The 13,949-nt window shown below is 36.5% G+C and overlaps 1 pseudogene; it reads right to left on the bottom strand.

Annotated features, from left to right (window-relative positions):
• Nucleotides 1–11,133: 11,133 nt before the first annotated feature.
• On the bottom strand, nucleotides 11,134–11,249 carry LOC118610543 (annotated as a pseudogene).
• Between the last annotated feature and the right edge of the window lie 2,700 nt (nucleotides 11,250–13,949).

Raw genomic sequence — 13,949 nt, 5'->3', positions numbered from 1 at the left:
TTAGAAACTGCCTCATTTTAGCAGTAATTCTCAACCAAGTGATGAGGCAGAGAGGAAGATAAGTGAGAATTTGGGGAAAAATATGACTTAGGAAGTCCACATGAGATTCTAATCCTCCTCAATCAAACACACACACACACACACACACACACACACACACACACACACACGAGAGGAAATGTATACACACTCCATTAAATCTCTAACATTAGTTTGACTATGACATTCTTTGATTTTAGGATTCTCCACTTCAAATCTAGTTTAGGCCTTATTCTAATTCAGCTCTATTCAGACCATGGCATTCCATATTTTAAAACTGGAGAGATGAAGTCAACCCCTTAAACGAACTTTTTCATAAGCTGGCCACATGAACATAGCCATAGTTGTGCAGGAACTGTTCTTTGATAGATGACTTTGATAGACATCCTTTGGGATTTCTCTTTAGAAAGGGGAAGGATCCAGCAACAGTAGGGGAGGGATAAGAAGATTTTTTAAAAAGAGGGCTCCATGAGGCTCTTCTCTTTTTCCCAGAATCCCATTAAAAGGGAATAGGCCTGAGAACAAGTCACATCTTTTAAGACAGGTTTTGTCTGGTTTCAACTTACTCTCTATATTTATTTCTCTTATTATTTTCTCAATGTAGTGGTTCTATATAAGTGCATCAGCCAGTCTCAGCATTACTCCTGAGTCTTAATGGAAAGAGAAAGAGTTACAGTTGACCTATTTTTAAAGGGAAAACAGTTTCCCTTTTTTTTGTAAAGAAAATGCGAGATAGTTGAGACTACTAGTCTCAGCTACCTTTCTCAATAAGGATATTTATCCAAACTTGGAAGAACTGACTTGTACATTGAGACAGAAATCTCTTATTAACATGCAGTGATAAAACCTACAGGAGGAAGACCTAATGGACTCCCATACATGATTTCTCAAAGGGTGTTGATAGAGGGGTTCGCATATCAGAAAGTCTTTGGTGAAATGGAAACTAATAACTATGGTATGTATATCTTACCTCAATATTCCGTGGTAATTTCTGAACTATAGATATATCTACTTGAGCCAAAATTAGATAATAATGTGTAAATTACACACATTTTTCTGCTCATATGCCTTATTTGTATAGATGATGACATTTTCAGGCATATTCAAATTAATTAGCTTAATATATTTTCTCAACTCTAGAGTCAAATGTATAAGCTTATCAATGATTTATAGATTCTATAAATCAAAGACAGATAGAGTACTTTTGGAGAATTGCACACTTAGCTACCCAACTAAAGAATTTTAATTTTTCCAAAGAACTTGGTATTGGAAAGTAGCCATAGCAACATTATTCACAACTCAATTCCACAAATCAGTCCTTAATTGGTACTTTATAAAAGAGTTATTAAAATCTGTGTAAATGCATATTAGTATTGCAGTGGCATACACAGAGCCTTAAGTGGACTTAAACTGGTTAAGAAATCATTTCATTCCTATAGTTTTCACATGTTTGGAGTAAACTTTATTCAAAAAGAATAAACTTGAGGAGCCTTTAACTAACAGACAAGAAAAGTAGTAAAACTCTACACCAACTAGCCTCAAGGAGTGTTTATCAGAAACAAGATTTTCTATCAGCTATGGAAAATCTACATTTAGAAAACATCACCAACTTTACCAATAAGTACCTTCCAAGGTCCTCTCTCATTGCAAGAACAAAGGGCATCTCTTCCAGTCCTTTCTCAAGTTCTTTCTGGATACATTGTCACATGTTGCTACTGAGCTCTACTCAAAGATTGGAGGACTCTGTTTTGAAGACCCTGAAAAAAGCTGTGTTCCAGAATTTACTTCCTCCAGCTGGCTCCAAGTCAGTGCCCAGCTATTTATACAGAGGGAGAAAAACCATGAGGGCTAGAGTTGATTGAAGAACTGAGAATTATTAATTAATTTTGTTTTCATTATAAGGCACTCAGGGAGTTGTTTTCCCCCCTGACAGGTTATCTTAAGTTGCGAAACAGTCTGCAGGTTATCAGCACTCAGACGACAGAAGCAACGGAGGATTTTAAAGGTAACTGAGAATCCTTTAAATTCATCCCTGAAGAACATGATTAGCATGGAGCAACCATTCTGAGAAATTTCCTTTCTTTGATGAATATTCTGTGACTGTCATGTTGGTACATTTACATTCCAAGCACCCTTATCATGTACTCAACTAGTTGTGGGTGGAAGGGTAAATATGATGTTTACACTCAGTGAATGTAACATTCAAAACAAAAAGGAAACACAACCTTGAAAAATGAATAGGAAAGACAACTGTGCAGGTCACATTCTACTGTTAGCCCTGCAACAAGAGCTAAACTGTAACATCTTGGAAAGTGTCCTCATGGGATCCATATGTGCAGACTGCTAAAACTGTTAACATACCCAATTAGCTTTTAATTTATCTTAGTTTTCCTCAGACCTGCCATTAAAAGACACAGCACAGAGCTATCAAACTTAGCATTACCAGACTCACAGTTTTGTCAGGTGTTGCCCAGTGAGTCGAACCATACAGAAACTGCAAAAACTGGACTTTCATTCAAGCTAAGAAATGTTTAAATGGGTCAAAAGTATTTACCCTAGACATCTATTTGACACATAACCTAAGAATATTCAAAAGTCTCGTAAAAAAATAAATAAAGGTTTCCATATTTCCAAGAATAGAAACCATTTAATCTACTTAAACAACTCTTTCAAGAATGTAATATTTTGGCAGGACATATATGTCAGTAAAGCAACAACAAGCAATAAGATTTATAAAGGCTAATTTATGCTTAAGTCTGTTAAGGACTATTTCAGGTAGTCCTGCTCATGATGGGTAGCATTTCCCTCCCACATTTTCTCACTATTTCAATTTGTTATAGCAGCATGCATTGTGAGATCACTGATTGCTTAGCTGATCCCTTTATTATAGAGGGAATCAACACCTCCAGTGAGGTCACATATTTCCCTTTGGATGATCATACTGTAGGTGATGAAATCATGTATTTATCTAAAACTTATTAGATTCATTTGATTGACTAGGGATCAATTTTTGTTTAACCAACTGCGCAGGTTACTGGATTGGAAGTTTCTTGGTACACTGCTGCGGTATTTTAGAACAGCAGTGAAAATAATTACCTTAATATGAGACCACTGGGTCTTTCTCCAACACATGTTGGAGAAGTACTGAAGACAGAGCTTAGAACTAAAAATACCAAACACATGGAAAAGTCATTGGGCTCTAAAGGTACGGCGGTTTCTTTATGAATTAGGAATGGTACAGTAAACGTGTGGGATCGCTCAGGCCAGCAGTGGGTACTTCCTGCCATCAGTGAACTTGCGACCTTATTTCCTTGGAGGGCTGTTAAAGTGAAGTCAGAGGGCAGAAGAGTTATTTTCAAGTACCTATTTTACTTGTGTGGTCTGAAAAACTAACAGATTTATCCAAAAGATGGACAGTGTGAGCAGGGTTGAAGAAGCAGATGGTTATTTAACATTTGGCTCAAAATACAAAACCCAAAGACAAGAACTAGAGCTGCCAATCAGCTTCTCAAAGGCAAGTCTCATTCTGAAAAGTAATCTTGCTCTCATTGTGTAGACTGATGGCCCAAGGAGACCCTAAACATCTTTATAAGGCAACATGCCACCATGATAAAGGATGGAGTCCTTCCCTCCCATGCTGGGGTCTCACAGGAGCCTTATGTTAGCTCCTGTGAAGAACAGCAAGGGCAGAATAGGCACCTGGGGTACTCAATTGCTGCAGTAAACTCTCTGACCACCTGATGGGTCCAGCACTGATATATCTGAAGAGTTTTTTCAGATGAATTTACCTAAAATAAGAGATGGTCAATTTGAATCAAGGGCCTGGAGATAAAGTGGATGGATTCTAAGGAAATGAATGAAAGAAGAATTCCAGGGAAGAAGAGTTTATTAGAAGTAGAGCATTCTTCTGCCTCCCCAGATTCAATGTACTTTACTCAGAGTTTCAACTGAATTCTTCATAATTTTTACACTTTCTTACTCAAAATAAGTTGACATGGACATTCTGTACATTATGATCTAGGAGATATTATTCACACAGTGGAGAAAATTGGGATAGACTTATTGACTCCTTTGACAGTCGAAGGGATGATTCTCAAGATATGGAATTCCAAAGCAGAATGGAAACCTCAAAAAGTGGTTTAATATAATCAGCTCTGAGTTCAGAATTTTTATAGTATCTGATTTCTGAGTTTGATTTAATCCCTAAGAACTGCAAAAAAGTCATATTTTCCAGGCTTTTTCAATTGGCAAGTTGCAAACTATAAGTTGTGGGATCAATTTATAAGACAAAACAAACAATTTTTAAATAAGATGGAAAAATAGAAATATCAAAGAGCATTGACCATCTGTGCACTAGATCTTGATGTAAAACCAAAAAAAAAAAGTTTGAAAACCACTAATTTAGTCCAAAAAAGTTCAAAAACCACTAATTCAGTAAAAAACAAAAAACAAAAAACAAAACACCAAAGACGTGGATAGGAAGCATTCAAAGTCTCCTGGAGATACTTAAAAGATACATATTCCCTAGGCCTGACTCAAACTTAATTTCTGATTGTCTGGAGGTGGAGACTTGAAACTTCCCAGGTGATTCTGATGCAGCCAGTTCGGAGACCAGAAGAAGGAGCCAGGCTGATGAAGGCACCTGAAATGCAGAGAGGCTATGTGGGTTCCCTAAAACTCGACAGCAAGTCAGTGCGATAGCCCTGCTGCCCCATGCTACTTTGCCCTTCACTGGGCTGCCAGGTGGCAGGGAAACAGTAACACCATGTAAGAAAGGCATATCTTGAGTGATGAGAATGGGCAAGGCAAGACAAAAGCTTTACAAAAATATATATATATTCTCCAGTCTCTGTTTGGTTTGCCAACTAGTTCTCATTCTTGTAAAGGAATAGAGAATGTAAAGTTGAATCCAGTATTTTCTGAGCAGTTAGAGGTTCAGGATTCACTGAAGAATACCAAGAAGTTACCAGGCTGGTTGTCACCCATGGAGACCTTTCAGGCAGGGCATGGATTCTGTGCATGTGCACCCAATGAGGTCTTAAAAACTTCAGTGTGAAATATTGTTAGAGAGTAGTGCTTTGTATTTCAAGTATTAGATCATAGGATCAGCATCTTCTTTACAGATTAGCCAGTTATTTCCAATTTCTGGCACATGATTCACTAAGACAGCATTGCAGCCCCATCTATACTTTGGGCTTTTAAGGATAATGCTATCTAATTTCCATTTTCACTTGACTACTTTTATTAATTAAAGTTCATACTTGTTAAATTACATATTTTAATTTTCTAAACTCTATGTAGAAAGTATTAATTGCCGACATCGATTTAAACCACCTTTCATCTATTGAGAATCTTGGGTATCACTGTTTCATAGAAATGTAATGTGAGCAATATATGTAATTTTAAAATTGTTTATACACTCTCAAAAAGTTTTCTAAGACAGGAGAAATTACAGTTAATAATACATTTTATTTAACCTAACATACTCAAAGTACCATTGTTTATATAAGCAATATGAAAAATTACCAATAAGATATTTTTTCATATTAAGTCTTTAAAATTCTGTGTGTATTTTATAGTTACAATGCATCTTAATTCAGAACAGCCACATTTACAGTGCTCTGTTGTAATGTGGATCATGGTTATGGTATTGGACAGTGCAGATCTAAGACTAGTTGAAGATAGAAGACACTGGCTCTTAAAACCATGTGTGGGGTATATAGTAGAGTAAAAATAATGCTGCTCCTATTTTAGAGAAAGGGACCGTGTGTGACAAAGCTAGATTCAATATTGTACTCCATCACCACTTCAAATACTCTTCACTTGTCAATCCCCTCCTCTTGAGAGGCAGCTGCAGTAGGGGTCCAGAATGTGGAGGCTTGTATGAAGCCACCTGAGCTCAAATACTGATACCTGTTGTGCATCCCTGGCAAGTCTCTATCGTCTGTACATTTCAGTTCCTTGTCTGTACAATATGTATAATAGTACCAACCCCCTATGGTGACTTAGTGGGTTCATTGAGGTCATACTATGAAGCAATTAGAATATGTGGTGAGCTATTATTGTTTAAAATTAAAATAAAAACTTCCTCGATGATCATTAGAGCTATTTACCAAATATTTCCATTTTCTTCTTTCTAAGTATGGGGTAGGATTGTGTTTCTTTGCCCTGATAAAGTTAGATGTGGTCATGGACTTATTCCATGAGTGGAAGTTATCATGTGTCACTCTCAGGTGCAAACTTGAAAAGCACGTACTTGATTCACAACGAATTGTGCACCAGCTACTAGTTATGCTCCAGATGGTAGCTGTCCATCAGTCTGGGTCCCAGGAGGATACCCTCAACAGGTCCATGACAAACACATAAGATGAGAAAAACCTAAAATTTATTATTGCAAACCATGAAGATTTAAGAAGTATTTCTTACTGCAGAATTATCTAAACCATCATATGTTATATACCAACTTAACTGCTACTTGCTTAAGGAATTTGCCCGGTTAACTAATTCCTTCTATTTTCTCTAAATATACTGACTGTTGTCCATAAATGCAGAATGCTCAAATTTACCAGGCTACTCTCTAACGTCCAAGTCCCTGTATATTTCACAAATATTGGTCATGTTTATTTCCAAATAGGTCATGTAAATTGTAGTCATTACTAAATTTAAGTATTGCACATGCTGATGAAATTTGAGTAGGTAAAGAGCATTGTCTCTATAAACATTCAATTGAATGTTTTGAAAAAAACTAAATAAAGGTGAGTTGAATTAGGTGTGCCTGAAAAAACTAAAACTGAGTTGGGGTATAGATCATACAAAATATGAAATGATTCTGCACCCAAATTTCAATTCTTGCTCTGCTTTAGAGAATTCCAAACCAGAAATCATAGATGATATATTATGAGTTTGTATTTTGCAAGAAAGGCAAAGCAGAACACCAACCATCACACACTCAAAAAATAAAGGCTTGGCCCTACATCAAAAGACAGGCAAGCGAGTACATGGTTGTATACTTTAAGTTAATTAAAGTATTAAAGATTTGTAGGTATCATTTTTATGATCATCTCAACAAATCAAATATTTGGATTACCTACTATCATAATTATATAAAACAAGAGGTTTTCTCCTGTAGAGAGATATTTGGATCTTTATAAAATTTAACAACAGTGATCTCCTAGGCGAATACAATATTTACCCTTTGTTTTGGGTGATCTTTCGCATGGCATTATACTGTTAGAAAAACACAGTCTGGAAAAAATTGTACAGATGTATGATGCTTTAGGTAATAAAGGTACTCCTGGTAAACAGATGATGCAGGATGGTACTGTGAAAGCTGCATCTGTCCTCACATACTGCCTGAACTGACCTCCCCACTCCTTCCACCTTAATCTTTACTTTTTGAGAATAAACTAACCTGGAGTTTAACGATCATAGTCATACAACCAAGCTCAAAAATAAGTAAGAGGAGGTACAGGCATTTTCCTTGTGGTCCTATGAGCCTTCCAGAAATGTTCCTCTTTTGACCATACTACAGCACCTAATGTGGACCACACAAATAACCACCAACTACTTTCAGCTGTTCCCCAGTGATGAAATGTTTCAGACATGGTCACAGAGATTAATATCTGTGCAGACCACTTTTGAAACAGCCCAGAAATCATTTGGGAACATGTGGCATTAGACAAACATAAATTCTGAATCTAGATTTTTCTTCCATGTGCCTTTCCCTTCCACACCTGGACTTTCAGAATGAGTCACACAGTAGTCTCTGAGAGTGAGGACAAAGAACTGGGTTTTAGCTTATGTTGAAATTCTGAACCATACACAGAAACTCCTGGAGGGACTATTAATTTTAGCGAATCACAAAATAAGTGGGCTCCAGTAGAGAACTGCTCTTTTACTGGTCTCTTTAAAACCAAGAACCACCTGGGGAGTTTTGAGGCCTGTGTTCTAGGAGTTTTTGCATGGAAATAGAATCATATAGAACTTTCTTCTTGTTTCTTCCATCCTCTGAAGTCCACACGGTTTTGGCTAATATCTGGTATCTCCTTTAACTACCTCACTATCTCACAAACAATAAATTATCCCAATTTTCTTTGACATTAACCTAAAGATGGTCCTTGTGAAGAAGGAGGGAAAACACAATACATATAATGTTGAGGATTTTCATTGCTGTCTCTGCAAGTATCTTAAAGAAGTTTTAAACAGATTCACTGCTCCGAAAATACTAAAATAATACTTAAAATAAAGCAATTTTAATTGTGGTTAGGATAAATGTGCTTTGTATTTTGTAGAAGCACCCACCAGAAATTATGGAATAGTCATAGATGGCATTTCCAGTTTAAGTTTGAAATTTAGATATTTATTACCTTGAGTTAAAAATTCTTTCTATTTAGGGACAAGACATATTGTATTCAGGCAATACATGAATACAGAAAGACAGATTCCCCCACACACATACACAAACACACAGTATTTTTTATAATAAAAGATGTCTGCTTGTACTAATTTTAAAAAAATGAACTTTAGTGTAATGTCATGTAGTTTTGTAAGACTAAACTTTATAAGACTATCACATGCTTTGAGCTGTTAAAGAAAGTAGAAAAATTTAACAAAGTGAATCTCCAATGTTCTTAATACAAATATTAGACAAAATTTTATTTCCAGAGAAAAGAAGACCAGAAAATATGTCCTCTTTCTCTTTTCCCAACCACAAATTATTTAAATGACCTATCCTTGTTAGTATGATCACAATATGTACCAAGTTAAGAGTGTCAGGAGAAGAAAACAGCAGATTGAGATCCCATGTGGTCTCCAGATTAGAACATTGATAAGCAGAGCTTTCTCTACTTGTACCCTTAGATACTTCCAGTCTTTCTTAAAAAGAATGAGATTCAAGTGAAATTCTTTTCTCTTTTGCTCGAATTCTTCCAAAAAATGGTTAATTGCTCAGAACATACTTTTCTATTCATCTTACAATGACACAGCATTGGCCCGGGAGGGAAAACAGAAACTCAATCAATTTCTTTAGAAAAGAATTAAATATAACCCACTCTAAACCTAAATTTATCCACGAATATGAATAAACTTAAGGTAATTGTTCGGATTCTCTCGTTAACCACAATACTATGTCCAGATTATAAAAAATACTGTCCTGATTTCAGGCAACTAACCCAAATATTTTATTTAGAAAGTAGGCTTTTAGGTAACACTTTCTGAGAAAATTGTTTGGGTCTCCATAATCTCAAGAAGCAACCTTGGACTAGAAACTAAGAATTGACATGAGTCAACAGAAAGCTGTAAGCGACATGATTCTTAAGTGAGACGGTGAATAAAGATTCTCAAGTCTTTCTGTTTATTATTGTTGTTGTTGTTGTTATTATTATTATTATTATTATTATTATTCAAAACAGAATGCCCAGAAGGACAAGAAACATTTAGGTTTTGAGGCATTGTTGGTCATAGCCCTTTGAAAATAGTTCATTCATAAATGTTTATCCAGCAAGCTTGACCAAGTTTATTCCTCTACAGTTTCTTATTTTTCCTTTATAATAACATCAGTATTGTTTGTTTTGTTCAACAAAAGGAAAATATAAATTTTTGAGAAGTTGATTTTTACTCAGAAATTCATCCATATTGCTCTAGAAAAATAAACCACTTAACTGCAAAACAAATCTGCTACCCTGACAGTTAAATTTATCTATTGTGTTTATTATCTGATATTTCACAGTCTTACTCTAACTCCAGGGCACTAGGAATTTCTGAATAGAAGAATAAAGTATTCTTACTGGTCTCTTTCATTTAAAATTTAAAAACATTCTATTTTCATCCTGCAAAAAAAAATGCATGTTTATTGTAGAAATTTGAAAAAATATATATAGATAAATCAGAAAAAAATTAGCATCACTCAAATTCCCATTAAAATTAGCTACTATTAATAATTCAACATAAATCTTTCCAGAATATAACACGAATATTATAAAATTGTTGTATAACCTGTACTACTTTTTTCTACACATTTCATAAACTTTTTCCAATATTCTGTAACAAATTTAAAGTCTTTACATTAATAAATTACATCATTGTTCTTCCCTATTATTAGACAGACATATCACTTATTTGAGGGATTTCTTTTCTACTTTAAGCAGAACTATGGTAAACATCCTTATAGCTATATCTTCCTGAAGATTATTTTTACAGACCAAATTTCAAATAGAAGGTTTACACCCAGAACTTCTTCTAAGGTTTTGATACCCTTTGCCAAATTGCTCTCCAAAAAGTTACGTGAGTTTATACCCCACAGCAGAGTGTGAGAGATGCCCATTTCTTTGGACTTTGTTGACACTGAGTGTTTATTACACACATATTCTGATGATTACCAAATCAACAGGCAGAAAGATATTGTATTGTTGATTTACTTGGTTATTTCTATTTTTTTTTCTTTCTGAATTGCACCTTCATATTACCTGCATCTTTTCTGTGGTTGATAGTTATAGAAGCTGTTGGACACCATCATGCAAATAGGTGATGTACCCAGATAACACAGATTTTACTGGACCTAGTTTACTTGCTAAACCAACTACATAAACCCAAGGTATTAATTTATTTGCTATCTAAGTATGAAAAAAATAGTATTATAAGAATAGAAGTGAGAAAACTATGGTATGGTTTCAGTGCCTAAAACTGTAGCTGCAATAAAGGAGAATGGAGGCATATTGGTATAATGGATACTTTCAAACTTACATTATCCTTCCTTGTCAATCACTGGAGTCCAAATTGAGCAGCCCAAACTGTGTGTTCTCTGGAACTCAGTGAAACAGGAGGTTGTGAGGAGAGAACAGTAGTGCTGAAGAAAAATTCGCACTTAAAACCTAGCATTGTAAATCTTTATTTTAAGTCCATTATCCCAGAAATGCTCTGGAGATGTATCTTAGAATCACAGAAAAGAGTAACTCTTTCTACAGTCTTTGAGTTCATGCTGAAGCTGCTGGTGAGTAGCTACAATGAGACTACCAAAGCCTTTAAAAATGTAAATATCCCTACATATAAATACTCCTACATGCTGTAGGGATATTTCCTATGATTTTTTTTTATTTATTCCTACAGCACCTGGTCTTCCTAGGTGGTCTCCCATGCAAGTACTAACCAGGCCCAACCCTACTTAGGTTCCAAGATCAGACATTGGGCTTGTTCAGGGTGGCATGGCCATAGACCATGGACCATGGCTCCACTGGGGTATGAAGCCAGGACCTTCTGTGTGTAAAGCAGATGTACTAACCGCTACACTATGACACCATATCCTCCTCTGAATTTTATGCACTAAGTAAATTAGCTCATACAGAGAGAGATGAAGGGATGGAGAGAGGGATGGAGGGAGGGAGATAGAGAGAGAGATGAAGAGAGACAGAGACATGCATATATTTTTTAAAATAGAGAAAACAATGCAAAATACTCTAATTGCTTAAAATCAAAAAGAAAAAAATACTTTAACATCATTAGAGCCATACAGTTGATAATGTGAGCTCTACAAATAAGAATAATTCATTATTGCAATATATAAACATTATATGAATCTTAAAAGTTCTTTTTATTCAAATGATTCTATAGATAGAAATAAATAGTTATGTTTTTATTAAGATAAATATATGATTAAGTGTTAATTATATGTCTGTCACCTTTTATCATTACAAGAAAATCTTCACAATAACCCTATAAGAAAAGTACCCCTATTATTATTCCCATTTATACATTTAACAAACTAACAAAACTGAGGGTTAGAAAGGGAAATTAAATACATCCTCAACTTGAACCTACATTCTGCTGATCCATATTTTTCAGTTCTCAGTTCAGTGGTGTCAACAGAGAGAAAACACAGTGTCAAGAAGCTCTTGCACCTTTATAGGTAGTTCATTGAAATGAAAAACAGTTGAGCTATGAAGAGCTTTATATTAAAAACATAATCCCATTTGCAAATGATAAAGTATGTATACCTATCTAAGAACAATTCTTCCTCTCCATCTCTTGAATTTAACTATAAAATATCACCAAAAAGAAATACAAATCCTGCAAATGCTTTACCTAAATATCTGAAGTCAGCATGATAGGAAAAAAGTTAGAAGGTCATCAGGATTATCCATCTTGCTTCCTGTCTGCTAAATCAATCATTAAACTATTAGAAGTAGATGGAAAAAAATCTTGTGATCTTCAGGTGTGCCTTTAAATTCATAAATTGAAAGATTTCTAGGACATTTTATATTAGTTAGCACTGCTCCATGGTATATTCAAGGACATTTTCCAAAAGAAGTCACTCTAAGAAAACATTAAAATGACCTTTCACATCTTTATATTATAGAAAAAGAAACAGATTCAGCAACTTAGTTATGCAGCTGTTTCCTACCCAAGCCCAGTCAATTAAAATCCACTACTGCTTTCAACAAAACTACCAATATCTACTTATGGCACCAGAGCTCAGTTAGCTCTAATGGCCAGTTACTGCTATTTGGGCAATCTGACTTTCATACCTTATAGGCTTGGAAGTTTAGACTTCAATTTTCAATTATATCAAGCCAAATAGAAAAAGGAAAGGACATTTCAATCAAGACAGTGGAGTATATAAATGCCCTCATTGTCTCCTCTCACATCCACATCAAAATTACAACTAAATACAGAATAGTCATCATTGGGAATTGCCTGAAGTCTAGCTGAACATAAGTCCTACACTAGGGACACACAGAAGAGGCTGCCTCAAGACTGGTAGGAGGGGTGGAGATGCAAAACAGGTTGGTCCCACACCTGTATGTGGAAGAATCAGGAGAAATATCTCAGCTGCAGAAGTGCCCCTGGAAGAGCAGCAGGACCTGACCCCATACCAGGCTCCCGCCTCCAGGGTTCCATTGCTGGGAAGAGAAGTCCCCACAACTTCTGACTGTGGAAACTGGTGGAGAGATTATGGATGAGTGAGATGGAGGGCTGAGGGAGTCACAGACGTTTCTTTTAAGGGGTTCATACATGAGCTTACTTGGTGATGGACTCACTTGCTTTGCGATCTAGCACTAAAGGAGCAGTCTGAAAGGTGCCCGGGACGTATAGAGAGGAACTGAGTTGTCTGGCTTCAGGACAAGGGCTAGAAGCACAGCTTTCTTCTGGGAAGAAGTACTGGCACAGAGCATTGTTCTTTAGTTGAGCCCTCCCCCACTCTACTTGCAGACTCAAGCAGGTATCATATCTGAGTCTCCATCGAAGTAACTCACACAGGTCATCCAGTCCTGGTGATTCCCTGAGATCCTGCCCCTCTCAACTTGTAGGTTCGCCCAAGCTGCTTCCAGTTGCTTTTCCATTCAAATGGCCTGTCTTGGCTTATGCTGCAAACTTTCCTAAAATCTATCAAAGTTTCTCAAAATCTAGACAAGGAGCATCTGGCCTCGATGTGCCTCACAACTTCTGAGCAGCTTCAAGCCCAGTACTAGTGGCAACTGGCCTTGTATTGAGGCTTGGCCTCTTGAGGCACATCTGAGCCCAGCATGGGTGGCAGCCATCTACAGATCACTTGGTGGCTTATACCAGGTGGCCCCAGGCAGGGCACAGGCTACACCTGAACTTTGTCTGTGGTAGGGTCACTCCCAGGTACCCCTGGCCTGCATGCCTGGTGGCCAGCTTCGATCTGAGCCAGAGCACCACCCAGGGTCATATCTGAGAGCAACACACCCAAAGGGCAAAATGGGCAGCACCAGAACCCTGCTAAAGTGAATCCTGTTCTGTATAGTCAGCCCTTGCATAACTGCTCTTCCACAGGTCACAGCCAATAATCACAACCAATTAGCCCAACGGGCAATCCCTCCTATTGACCAGAAAACAACAACCAAGGTTCAGTTACAACAAGAGGGCACACACAACCCATACTATAAACACACCCA

This window comes from Rousettus aegyptiacus, unplaced genomic scaffold (assembly GCF_014176215.1).
Source record: "Rousettus aegyptiacus isolate mRouAeg1 unplaced genomic scaffold, mRouAeg1.p scaffold_m13_p_12, whole genome shotgun sequence".
Taxonomy (NCBI): domain Eukaryota; kingdom Metazoa; phylum Chordata; class Mammalia; order Chiroptera; family Pteropodidae; genus Rousettus; species Rousettus aegyptiacus.
Note: the sequence above shows the minus strand (reverse complement) of the source record. Positions and strands in the feature narration are given on the sequence as shown.